Source organism: Tympanuchus pallidicinctus, unplaced genomic scaffold, assembly GCF_026119805.1.
Source record: "Tympanuchus pallidicinctus isolate F22 unplaced genomic scaffold, pur_lepc_1.0 scaffold2, whole genome shotgun sequence".
NCBI lineage: Eukaryota > Metazoa > Chordata > Aves > Galliformes > Phasianidae > Tympanuchus > Tympanuchus pallidicinctus.
In genome coordinates, this window is record NW_026294721.1 from 30825662 (window position 1) to 30839746 (window position 14085).

The 14085-nt window shown below is 38.3% G+C and overlaps 1 long non-coding RNA gene across 2 annotated transcripts in view; it reads left to right on the forward strand.

The window, feature by feature from the left end:
* The first annotated feature begins 478 nt into the window (after positions 1-478).
* The window catches only part of LOC128080195 (uncharacterized), a 32062-nt gene continuing 18455 nt past the window's right edge, over positions 479-14085 (forward strand). The window contains exons 1-2 of one of the 2 annotated variants that reach the window (XR_008206540.1): positions 479-551; positions 5997-6136. This is a non-coding gene — a long non-coding RNA (uncharacterized LOC128080195). Of the gene's footprint in view, positions 552-4072; positions 4228-5996; positions 6137-14085 lie in introns of those variants that run through there. The other variant, XR_008206539.1, reaches the window with a different exon arrangement.

Consider the following 14085-nt stretch of genomic DNA (forward strand, 5'->3'; position numbering starts at 1 on the left):
TGATATGCTGTGGCACTCTGTATCATCAGGTGTTGGAACTAGATTTTTAAAGTCCCTTCTAATCTAAGCTATTCTGTTATTCCTTACTGTGCAGTCAACATATGAAGATGCATTAAAATCTTTTTTCTTTTTGCAAACCTTTATTTGCCACTCTTTTGGATTCATGTGCACACAGGACACCAACTCTAAACTCTAGCACTTAAAAATTTCAAGAATTTCAAATGTGAATTAAAACATGGCTTAGTCTTGTCTTTCTCTGGTAGTCCTGCTTACATCATAGTGCTAGGTTTTCTTCTTCTTCATAAACTCCAGGTAATGTATGCAACAGTATAAGCTTTAGAAAGTTACATATTCAGTTATTTTGCCTGATTCCTAATTATTTCAACCTGTAGTAAAACGTCAGTCTATCTAATTATCTGGTTAGTCTTCTGGGTCTAATAAAGCCTGCAGGTGTGCATAGTAACGTGGATTGCAGGTGTGCAGACCTAGTGGACCTTCCATTTTGTAGGATGGCCTTTGCCAAAGTTGGTCAAATCTTTTGTGTTTTCAAGGTACTGTTTTTAATTTGAACTCTTTCTGACAAGACTTAATCTGAAACTTTAGCAGACTTCAGGGAAGTCTGTAAATAAAAATAAGGCTGAAGACTCTTATCTAAACCTAAAGAAGTGTGTTCAATTAACTAGATAAACCTTGGATGTTGTTTTTCTATTTTTTTTTTCTTCCCCCCTCCCACTGCAGCTGGCTAGACTTATTCTGAATTATTCAATTGATTCTATGGACTTAAAGCACTTGCTTTATTGAATGTTCATGTGGCACTGTTGCATACTTGTATGTGCTCTTTTGGTCTCTGTTCTTTTTGCTTTTACTTTCTGCAAAGCTTCATCCTAAGTTAACAACTCTATGCTGTCTTTGTTTTAATTTCTTGTTTTAATTCCTCCTAGTAATAAATACAATAAATGCACTTAACTCATCTAGAACTGCTGAAAATGCATCAGGTTTGAAAGGGAGCTGGAGTCTGCTTGGTTTAGGCTTGAGATTCAGCTCTTTATAATGAATTAAATTAAAACAGATGTGATGTTTCTAAATTCCTCTCCAGTTTTATATTTGAACTGTGACCTCCTTGGAGAATTATTATTATGTAAAGAAGAGGTACACTGTGAAGATCCAATAGTTTATATAGTCTGTGTGCTAACAGCTGTCAGTTTGCAATAGTTGTGTAGAACCTGTGGTGAATCACCCCAGCTTGAGTCTGTTGAAATGTCTGAAGATTCAGAAATGCTGAGTTAACTTTGGAAGGACTGGAAAATATCGGTGCACTTCTTAATTTTGACCAGAAGAGGAAGTACCATCATGAGAAATAGCATTTCTATGATAGTTTTCAGCTTGCTGACAATGCAGTGCAGAGTGTTGTGCAATACTAGAATTTTAGTGAAGATTTGGGTAAAAAGATTTTCTAAGCTTTCAAAATATGGATAATTTCTTATATACCGTTATACTTAGACCCAAACTGAAAGAAGGAGACAAAAAAACCCCCTAGTATTTACAGGAGATCATGAAAGCTAATAATTTTTTGTCCTCTGTAAAAATCCCTTTATGAAAGCTAGAATACTTGCTGGATCAATTTAAATGAATATGCTTGACGTTTAAAAGTCCAATTTAAGTAATCAGGGAATCAGGTGACCCATTCTCTGTGAATGTCCGTAAGGTTTTTTGATCCATGTAGGGACTTTTGAAATTCCCAGTTCTGATCAGAAAATTAATATCTAGCATGTTTTCCAGGCTGTCAGAATGTGTTTTCCCTCTGTACAAAACACAGCATTCACCAGATTTTTAAATAAAACCTGCAATTATTTTTAACAGATTTTTTTTTTAACTGATAAAACTGGAAAAATTTACCCTAAACCAGTTTTACAGCCATATCATCAAACAGATATTTCAGGGTTTTATTTCAATTGGATATTTTATCTTAGTCTCCAGTTCAGTTTCCTTATCAGCCCTTATCAGCATCACTAATCTTGGAAAGCAAACAAATATGTGAAAACTACAAGCATAAAATTGGGGTCTGTCTGAATATTAGTATGTCTTGTCTAATACTGATAATTCATCATGAAGTATTGTAGTAATAAGAAATATATAATAGGTCTGAAGCTCAAGGCAGAGTTTCATATTCAGTGAAGCTCATATAAGAAAGCCAACCATTTCACTTTAATAATTTTTGCTGCATTTGAAATGAATAGCTACTTACTTAGGGAAAAGAGTAATATATTATTTATTCTCTAACTTGATGCCATTGCCTGGTTGCAGAAAGACTCCAAGCAAATAGGCAGGGGTAACTGTGGAGTGGGTATAGGTTAAGAGTATTGTTTTCATTACAAATTTAGATGGTAAGATAATAAAGATAATACCTTCCCAATGAGAAAAGCTGCTGAGAAGCCCTGGCCTCTATTAATGGGCCTCATGAGTCAATCTGCAGCAGTGATGTATTGTGCTCATTAACGGAAATGATGTTCTGCGAAAATGCATTATTTTAAAGAGCAAGAATGTGGATTGAAACAAGTATACACCGTAAGGAAACTCAAATCAGTCACGATGTATGCCGGTTTTTGGGTGGTCCCCATTTGCACGGCTGTTTAAGCAAGCACTCTAAATGGAAATGCATTTGACATTTTTTGTGACTAGCTGTTATCAAACAGCATTAGAATTCAGCTGATCTTACAGAAGATGATTAAACCAATTTCTTGTTCATTCCCAGTTCTTTCTAATGGGAAAATGGAGAGAGAAGACATGTTGACGAAAATGATCCCAGATGGAAAACTATGTCTTAAAAGAATCTTAGAGAGGAATGCCAATTTTTTTCCACTATTCTCTCACTGCTCTCCTAATGCAACAATCCAATCACTGAGTTATCTTTATGACCCCAGGAGCAGGTATCCCTTATGATTGTCAGGCATGCTTACAGAGTAAATATTCAGTGAAAAGCCTTGGAATTTAGTCCTGTATTGATAGTGTGATAGGTGCTAGATGAGAGGAAAATAGACACTGGTTTCATGCTTTTCATAAAGAAAGCATAACTTACAGCTATCTATTAATTGGTAGTGAAGCTGCTTACTCTTTTGGTCTCTAATATTTAGAGCACTGTGTGATTTTTCAGCAGCCACAAAACTTGTTACTACGTGGTGTGAGTAACTTCTATAAGGAATCTAGTATCCACTATAGAACACCAACCAAACTTTGTGGTTCATCTGGACTTTCTAAAGGTTAAATCCCTGGCCTGGGGCTATAGCAGAGTATGGGTTTCTCAAGCAGTATTTAGGGAGACATTTATGTGTTTTTCTGGGCATTCATTTACTTCTGTGTTTGTTGCTGCTAATACCAGTGGGATCCTAGTGAGTTGAATGTCACCCTTGTTATTCTGAAAAGCATGACAGAAGGTGGCTTTGCAGGGTTTTTCTAGAGGGCTTTGACATGCAACAAGTCTCTTGTAGTGCTGTATCTGTGGAATTCCTGCAACTGGCAGAACCTGGCTCTCTGCTCCTTTGCCACCAGGCTGCATGATAGCTGAGGACAGTCAACTGTCTTGAAAGATGGCAGAGCAAATTTTGTCTTTGACATAGGAGGGACTGATCTGGAAATTGTTGTGAAGTTTGGGACCAAGCCCTTTTTATGAGTTGGATGATAGCTACCATGTGTATGTGTGTTTGGGGGGCTGAAGAAGAGGTTTGACACACTCACAGACATCACATATCAGAGAAGCTGCACAGGGGTGATAGAAAATGTGCTGGTAAATTAAATCTAGATGGAAACGCATGAGGGTACAGTAATGAGGAATAGATACATACTTCTTTAATTTAACAAAAAATAACTCCCACTTTTGCACGTTAACAGTGGCCTTTGGAGCAAGGCTGGGGGAGGGGGCTGGGACTCAGTTGTCTGCACCTGGGGCTTGCCAGGTGGTGCTGATGGTCCCTGATGAAGCACCTGGAGTGTGAGGCTGGGCATAGTCCCCAGAAGTAATAAATAAGTGGTGATACAAGCTCATGTAGGACTTGGATCTGAGGCTGGTGAGAGGTGTTCTAGTTTTTTGAGGGCTCAACAGAGATAGGAGCAGTCCCCTCAAGTCTACCTGCTTAGGGCAGATTTTGGGCTGCTTTTAGGCTGTGCTCTTCCCTTGGAGGGACCTTTTTCAGTCTGAGTGCTGCAGGCTCCCTTTGTTACATTATAGTTGAGGTGAGTGTGAATGATATCTGTGGTTTACTGAGGTTTTCCCACTCTGGACTGTTTGGAAGGGCAGCTGAAAAGGTCTGTAGTCTCTGGGAAGAAGGTGTTGGGGGGGATGGTAGAAAGGAGCAAGGCACTTAACCCTGGCTTAGTAGAGTGGTGAGACCTGGGCTCCCTGCACAGTGGAAGTGCTCTGGTGGTCTTACCCTGGATGGGGCAATGAGAGGGTGGTGGTACTGCCTGCCCAGTCTGCACTGCGAAGGGATGAGATCCTCTGGCTCTGTGTTTACTGTGTGTTTGTTAGAAATACCTGAAATATAGCCTTCACAGGTGATTGGGAGAATTCTGTGATTACCAGAGCCCTCCTCCAAAGAGCTCCCATAGAAAGAGAAGGGTTTTGAGATCCACCCTGAGGCAAATGTATTGCTACGTACCTCTGATAGGTGACTAAGTAGATCATAGGCCCAGGGGTGACTTCACTGCAAAGCCAGCTTCATTGTTTGTGATGGGGATAAAAGAGTTTTCAGAGGACAGATCTTTGTTTATCAAATGGCCAGGAAAAGCTGTTTCTCTCAGCTTCCCTAGGAGCTGAAATGTTTGTGTCAGGTCTGAACTGGAAGCTGGAAGGAAGGAGTAGGCAGCAACTCATGGAAAGCAAGCTCTTGCTTCTGTGCATTCTGGGCTATCCTGTTTCTGAGGGTGATGGTATCCTCTTGGATAGCAAGTAACTGTCTGTCAACTTCCTGTTGGTGTTTTGCTGAGCTTAGTACTACTGCTCCTGTGCCAAAACATTTTGTAGTATCTTGGGGGAGTGAGTGAGGGATAGTTGTTCCTGCTAGAGCATCAGATACTGCTTGTACCTACTTGGATAATGTATGGAAACTACTGAGTCACGGCCTGAACATCTGATTGATCACCTGAGGTGAGCCATGAGTCAGCCAGAGGAGCACAGGTGAAGGCAATTCAGCTGTGCTGCCAGAAGGGGTGGAGCCAGGCTCCACCTCTCTTAGACCTATTTAAGAGCTGGCCACCAGAGGGGAAGGATCTCTACTGGAGATCGCCTCTATTGGTGTTTTGTGGTGAGCCCAGCCAAAGGGTAAGTCTCCCATTTTGTTCTCTTTTTTTATCATTGTCCACTTTACCTAACTCTCTTGATTATATTGTAACATCCTGATATCCATTGATTATACAGATAATATGATAAGATAATCTTCAGTAAGCTTTTAAATTGCTACTACATGCATGCTACCGCATTATCAGTGATGGTAATGTCATCAAATGCTGTTGATCAGTTGCCATCTTCAATTACTGAATTTCTAGCGGATTCTATTGGAGCCATTCTAGTTTCTAACAATTTTCTGAACTTTTTAAATATTTTTATCATGCTTGTGTTATTTGGAATAACATTTCATTCTCTTCTGGCTGTTCTTTAAAGATAAAGGAGTATCTTATGGTAAATTATGAAGTGTTTGTTATTCGCCTCAGCTCCCAGAACACCTCCAGAAATATCATTTTTTTTCTTAGGATGAATATGCTGTAACAGTAACTGTTTGCATTTATATAGCGCTTTTCATACCAGAAACGTCTAGCCAACTTTCACTCATTTTGTGTATTCATTGTAACCTTATGTAACCACATTATGCTGTCCTGCTGAAATCAGTTCAGTGTTGCACAATCATAAGAATCAGTTCTAATTATAGTTTTGGAGATCCTGGTATCAAAATGCATTCAGCTGCCCTGTGAAGCAAGTACTGAATTTATTTACTTTTTTCTTGCAGTTGAGGTAACAGAGTTGCTGCATGTCCAAGGAATGAATCTTGGTTCAAACAGTGTCTGTAGCAGAACTGGGACCACAGTTCTTTATCTTTACTCTTCAGACTCTGCAGACTGCTCAACTGCTTTGTGCACAATACTTTGGGTAAGTCATCTAGCAGAATATGCATTTACTTAATCTGATCTCTCTATTTTGCTTGTGTTCAGAAGGTAAGATTGTGGCGTCCTTCTGCTGGTAGAATGCCTGATGCTGCACAGGTCTTGGGCATCATTAGGACAAGGGATGTTGGTGAATGCAGAAGTGGTCCTTTGTGATTATTAGTGAACTTGTTAAATTCCCAGAAGACTAGAAGGAGTCCATCAGGCAGTTACATGGTTGGACAAGTTCATGAATTCTGTGTTAGACACACAGAAGAAAACAATTCTTCCACTGGAGCTGTTCTGATCAAGAATGTAGTTAAACACTGTTGGCTTTGTAATGATGAGAAGAGATATGGAAAACCTTGTTCAGTGTGCAGTACTGGTTTTGACTGGCATATATTAGTTTTGAGTAGGAAGGAACTGCTATGGGGGGGCTAACACAGAAGAAAAGTGCATATCTTATGTCTAGCTTTTGATTTGAGGCAGATAGTATTACCTGTTCTTATCTATTCCCACATCTCCGTTGTTATGAAACTTCTTTCTGAAGTTTTTTTTTCTAAAACAACTTGTTTTATGCAGGAAGTACCATTTGATATAGAATATAAAATACAAACTCAACAGCTTTATTTGGTAATGATTCCTTTTTTTTTTTTTTTTTATGACTAAGAGCTTAACTATGCAGTATGCTGTAGTATGCAATATCTTTTAATATCTTTTCTATTTGAAATCTCGGAGAAAAGGTGTGTGTATCTTCACTAACAATGTCTGTAATTTGGATGCCATGGTCCACTCCAATTTATTCTTTTTCTTTCTTTCTTGTGGTTTTATGCTGAAGAGTCTAGTCAGTCTTACCAAAAACCATACTGTTCCAAGAAAGGTTGTTGATCCTCTGAAATAGTACTGTTACTATTGCACTGTATATCTCCTTCCCTTTTAAGGCATTGATATTAGAAGATTTGAATTACTCTGGCAAATAAACATGGAGTCTAGAGAATTTGCAAGAAAAAAGCTACCTGCTTTGTTAGGAACCTTACTTTTTGGTATTTAAGGTGCTATGGAAGTTTTGAGTCCCCTTAATGAGAAAGGGCTAAGATCCTGATCATTCAAGGTAACTGTAAAGGTTAAAATGCATGTACCGCATAACCAGAGTGGACTGGAAAGCACAGACATCTGTCCACTTGTTCAAATCACCAGTGCTTTAAGGAAGCCAGTGGCATCAAAATGGTCACTTCTTTCTTTCAGATGAAAGGAGACTTCTATCTGAAATGTGTGATGAGTATCTACTGACTGGTTGCTGCCATTCTGACTGTTTTTGTATGGTTTAGAAGTAAATGTTGTTGGAAAAACTGTGCAACTTGGTACTGAAGGAGGTTTGTTCCTATAGCAGTTAAGGATTTCGGTTAGGAACAGTGTAGAAATATGTTCTGCTGCTGACTATGTGGTACCTATTATTTAGGAAAGGAAAGGTGCTAGCCACTTAGGTTTTCTTTCTGGAATGCTTCCCTAAAGTCAAATGTTTTGGTAAGGAAGGCATTGCATGGACTGTCAAGAGTGACATTACTTATCTCCTCTAGGAAGGGGATCAGCCTGAGCAGCAGCAACTGTATTAGCAGGGCCATAAGTCTGCTGTACAGCAATTTCAGTGGTGCCATCTCACTCCACTGAAGGAACTGAAATAGGACTCTTTTGCAAGTTCAACACTTCTTCAAAAAGTTTCCCAGATTGTTAGTGTTTGCCAACAAATCTGTCTTGTTTTTGTAATTTAGTAACAGCTGCTGTCTTCATTATCGCTTCTCTTATTGCAGGCCTTTATCTGAGTGATACTGCATAAGAATTTGCTCTACAGCTCTCAAGAATATCTGTGTAAAGCACAGCTCTGGATGCTAGTGGTCCATGTCAAATTTAAAACAGAAATAGCACTTTTAATTAAAGTAGACTTATAAGAATTGTGGTACATATTAAATATCTACTAAAGGCATATTTTCTGTTCAAGATAAATCACAGTTCTCCTGCCTGTGTTTGAAATATTCTGATAGAGGGTGCTGGTGCTTTATTTTAACATCTAAAAATGGGTCAGATTCCCTTGTCTTTGTTTTTAAGTCTCACTGGATTTTTTTGTTGATAATAAACCCTTAGGAAAAGGTTGGATTTTGTCCTTGTTTTGTAATGAAGTGAGTTAGAATCAAATCCCACAACTTAAAAAAAAAAAAAAAAGTTCCTTTTTTTTTTTTTTTTTTAGGGAGCAAAATTACTGCTCAGTGTTTCTGTTAGGAAATGAAATGGTAGTAAATGTCATGGTTTGTGAGTGGATGCATCAGCAAATAAAAAAAAAAAAAAAAGATGCAGGGGTATATAGAATGTGAAAACATACTGGTTTTAATGTCCTTGGCCTCTGGTTTGGGAAGGCATAAGGGAAAAACAGAATAGCTCTGTGGAAATACCCAGCCTGATCTTTTTTCTTTTATTTTGGAGAAAGATGGAACATTTCTTCCCTACTGCTCGTATTTTGACCACTTTTTTTCTATTATGCTTCCCAGTCAGAATTTGTTTTGGGTGCAAGTTCACTATGGTGACCTGAATGTAAGGGAACCACTGAGATGACCAAATCAATTAGGATTTTTTTTGCCTGTTTCTTCTTCAAGAGCTTAGACAAATGCTGCAGCTGGTAGTAGGATCATGATTCTTTGTCATCCCAGTTCTTCTTTCCTGTCAGTTTCCCCCCGTAATTTCCCAAGATAACATAACATCAGAGTTCTTATGTCTATTTATTACTAGAGAACTAAAAATGGTATGATAGACTTGTAGGTGACTATTGTGACCAACAGCAAGATAAAAAGTGATAAAGCTTTCTTGGGCTTGGATTAGGTCTGTGGATTGAACTCCCAGAGGAGCTGGGACCAATGCAAACCAAGGCACCTTTTGCGGTAGGTGAAAAGTGCATATATTTGACCTTGTCTTTCCTAACAAAATATATAGCAGTCTGTCTAATAAAACAAAACACTCCACTGCACATGATTCTTGCCCCTGGGGAGGGGATGAGGACACCAGCACGTGACAGATGTTAGTCATATCACTTCATGCACTGCTGGAAAGCACTCGAGTATTGCAGTGATGAGTGTGGATATAAGAACCTGAATAGAAGAGAATGAAATAGCAATTGACTGGTGTTTTCTATTCCCTTTATCCTGGGGCCTAAAATATGGATAGCCCATGAAAGTACATTTCCTGAGAAGAAATACAAACCATCTACAAACAACTTGATGAAAGCATTTTCTATTCCACTCTCAGGACTGTTTGCTCATCACTGTCCCTGCTGCAATGAGTTGTGGCATAGATGCACTCACTGGGAAGTTGTGATTATGAGGGTAATGCATCTCCCATCAACTTGCTGATATGCCCCACTAGAATACATGCAAAGCTAGTTTATTTTCACAGTTGAATCCCTTGAGGCCATCACAGTCTGCATCTAGATCACAATGCAAATTAGGATATCAAGACTTAGGACTCTGAGTGCAAGGACTTCTGCTACACTGCAAGTCTCTCTGTTGCCGGAGAAAGTTTTTCATTAGCTGCCAGTGGTGCTGTCTTGCACCTTTGTTTTAATAGATTAGTGAGGAAGAAAGCAAACATAAAAACAGTTGTTGCCATTTTGCTTCCTTTTTGCCTCCTTAATCTTCAGCATCACTATGAAAACTGTAGTTTTATCTTGGAGCTGGTGACAGGTGAATAATGTATCTGGCTTGCTTGCAGCATCTATGTAAAGGTAAAATTTATGGCATCTTATTCAAAATGAAAGCTACAAACAATGCAGTTCAGAGTGATTTGAAATGATTTGTTTGTAACTTAGTCAGTGGTTGTTTCCAATCCAACTTAACAGGAAGCTACAAAATGCTGTAACATTTTGCACTGTGGGTCAGGTTTTTCTCCTCTGTAATCAGATCAGCTGCTTCTACTATCTGTAATGTCAAAGATCTGGAATGGATACTTTGGCTTATCATTGGTGGTTAGGCAGTTCTGAAGGGAACTCAATTTCCTCTGCCAAATGAAGTGATAAAAAGTAATAATGGGCTTTGGATACAAAGACTAGTTCTGTGATAATTCATAATTTGTATCAGTTGCTACAAATAGTCCTGAACTGAAAAATCTGTGTGTTCCATGCCTGTTTGATACTCTTTTGAAAGTGGTTTGGATGTAGATACCACTTCTAATTGTTTGGATTTCTGCATACTGCTGTTATTGTATTTCAGGCAGCCTTAGCTTCTACACTTTCTGTTCTGTCTAGTACATAGTATGACTATACTTTCAGTAGGTATTTTTAAAAAGAAAGAGGTTTATACTAGTTTCTGTTCTGCTCCAAATAAACATTTATTGTGAGTAAACATCTCTTGTAGCTACTGATTAAAGAAAGCTACAGCTTGGGCTGCAAAATATCCTGAAATTAGAAAAGCAAACCCTATTTTCAGAAAGCTTTAGCAGGCATGGTAAGCTACAGAAACCATTGGCATAAACTTTACATAGAAAATCAGTAAGTGTTTTCTTTCATATGTCTTAATAGGATAGGGAACCTCAGGAAATCCAAGATGCTCAGTACGTATCATTCAGACGGTCTCCCAAAAGCTAAATAAATTGCTCAAGTAGGAACTGTGTTTGGAATAACAAAACTGTAATTTCCCCCTTGTACCCTCACCTCCTCCCCATCCATCTGCCAAAGAAAAATGCCTCCCAATGCCAATTGAAGCCAACCCAAACAAAAATCTTAAATAAACTAAACAAAACAACAAAAGCTTTTGGCAGCAATGCTTACTGATTTGGAAAATGGAAATTTTGTTCATGGACTTGAAAGAATTCACATCTCTTCAAATTTCTGGTGTTCCAAAAGACATCACTTCTCCAGTAGGGTTAGTGAGAGCATTCTCTGAGTCCTTTCATAAATTGCCTGGATGCATTATTTAAGACTTACTGTTCAGATTATCATGTGACAGTTGCTCCTTCAAAATTGCAGTGGGGGCATGGGCTAACAGAAAGTCAACAGAAACACTGTGAAACTTTGAAACTCTAGGAAGATCTTCCACATGGGTGTAGGCTTTCTAGTAAATGGTAGTGAAGCTCTTCCTATGCCAAACTCTCTCGCCAAAGCAAGAAGGAAAGATAGCTATTAGCTCCTGTTTTTGATGAAAGCTTTGGATACAGAAAGGATGGGATTAATATCTTGAAAAGACGTAGTAGCATACAAAATAGGTGAAAATGAAATCGTAATGAAGTTTGTTCCATTCTGTGAGTGGTTCCAGGCTTGGATTCGGCTTGCTAGATATGACAGAAGAAACAGACTTCCTATCCTGACCCTCCTTCTGTACTCAGGTGCAGGCCAACAGTCTACAAATGTAATATTGTAGAAATTTTTGAGGCAAATACTTGTATATTTATTCAGGGATTAAGAGATCAGAATTACATGACTCCACAGAAACTTTGTTAAAAAAGTGGTCTAGTGCTGGAATATATTGAAATATTGCATCTGCTTCACTGCAGTCCGCTGTCATCTGTGGAGCCAACAGATCACATTTTTTTAGGTGGCAAGTATATCTCAGCTGTTTCAACAATGCATATCTGTAGCTGAAACAAGAGGATTTGCTGCTGTTGGACTGGAGTCTCCATTGTGTGAGCCCTGCCAAATGCACTAAGTACGTTAAATATCTGAGCAGATGCATCCTGGAAACTCTGCTGCTGGTGTCAACTGGGAATCTTATTTCTTACCTTATGAAATCTAAACAGTTTATTTACTGTCTTTGAGAAATATTATATGTCCTTGAGATTCGGCTGCCAAATTACTGCGTTTCTGAAGATTCTTTCTTTTCCTTTATCAGTTTAACTTCATGATACTGCTTTCTCATGGGCTAATAATACAGTTCTGCCTTCCTTTTTCTTTTGGTTATATCTCTGTCAAGCACTCTTACTGTCTCTGCTTGAGTATCTCTTCTGTTCCAGCTTTTCCCTCATTAACGTTTTGTCCTGTCCCGTTAGGTATCCCTCACCCTTTGCACTTCTCAGACCATTATTACTTCAAAGACTTTACCTGAGAAACGTATAGCAGAGGGAATTTCATAGAAAAGGAGGGGAAATAGGACTGCTGGCTTTTTTTTTTTTTTTTTTTTTTTTTTTTTTTTTTTAAACAAATACCCTTTGGTAATGAAGACATCAAGGGGGCTTCATTAGGGTTTAAGAAAAAAAACAGCATGGAAGTTAATTACCTGGAGCCAAGGATCTGTGTTTTCCCTTCAGCAGTCCAGTACTATGCTTCAAAGGCAATCAATGGAGAGTTGTCTAGCAAACATTCAATCTTTCCTTGAAATGTTCAGTGTAATTAGAGCCTCTCATGTCTGACATGAGAAGACAAATGGGTTGTGTATTGTTTGTAGTTGAATACTGTACTGTGTCTTCAACATTTATCATAAAAATATTACCGATATTTGTTGAAATATCCCAAACTGAGAAAGGAGAACTTATTACTGAGCTAATTGCTTGCTAATGAATGGCTGTTGCTCATGGGGAAACTATTTTTTTTCCCCTGCATTTTCTTTAGGACCATCAGCATTTGCAATGCAAATGCAAACCAACTCAGAAGCTTTCTGCAAAAAGAACAATCTGTCCCATTATTGTGGCCTAATTTTTTTTTTTTCTGTGAGGGGCTACAAGCCAGTGTGGAGTTAAAAAGAGTAAAAGGCAGTTTAATTGATGGAAGAAAAACATAGATTTCACTGGTCTCGCAGAATTTTCTGTCTGATGTTTACAGGAAAATGATTTGGTTCTTTTTTTCTGTTCTTATTTTGTCGATACTTTAAATAAATTATACCTTGTTGTGCTGCTCTTGCCTAAAAATTTTAAGTTGTAAAGAGATTGTCGTAATGTGAGGATGTGCTGTAGCCTGCATCTAGAAAGGATACTGGCAGATGTGAGCGTATTCATGGGATGGAGATGTAGAAGAGTTGATTTGAGTTTAGGGAGCAATAATATTTAATCATTTTTGGAGACACTCTGTAGTGATAATTCTTGCCACTGCAAACCTCTGAAAAATGATAAAGAAATTTAGCTCGAACAGCCAGTTAATCATTGAATAGGAAAATAAATAGATGAATGAGTCTTTTCTGTTTGCTTTGTCTCCTTCAAAGCAGTCGCTATTTTGTATCATTGTCATTACATGATGTGTGTGGGGAATTATAAAAATGATTTTAATGTATGAGGCTGACCAGGCTCAGAGCCAGTTGTAGACAATGTCCTTAAATGTATATAAAAGACAATATTTAGTTGACCAGGAAGAGTTTGGATGAGTTGCTAAACATGCAAATTGCAGTTCAGCTGTGTCCTTCCAGAGATGAGGAGAAATAATATTAAAAAGTTGCAGGTTTCACTGAAGCTGAAGGGTCTGACCTAGAATATTCAGCTTCATTGTGATATTTCATTCTAGAAAGCATTTAACAAGGAATAACAAGTAGGTACGTTCTTTGTTAGTGCATTAGATCAAGCAGTTTAGAACATAGATAGGACTTGATACTTTTAGTTTAAAGCGTGCACTCTACTTTGTGCTTTACCTCCTACAATGCTGGCTTGTGTGCTAGATCTCACTGATGCTGTGCAGTATCTAATGGAGTAGCACAGCATGTGCTTGTTGCCTGCATTAAGGAAAAAGTATGTCTATTTCTGTACATTGCTGCTAATGAACTAATCAGCATTGTAATTCTTATAATAATACACATTACTATTGTTTGCTTTGTGTTTCCTTTTTGGAGCACATCTATGACATTGTGTCTCTTCTCAGTTCAGAATAAGTGTGACCCACCTAATTGGACAGATGTGTGTCCTGTACATCATATTCCGTGTGCTAGACAGTGTTCAGAACGAGCAAAGATTTAGCTCTGCTGTATTGATGTGGCCTTTTGGCTGGTTACCTGGTCACAATAA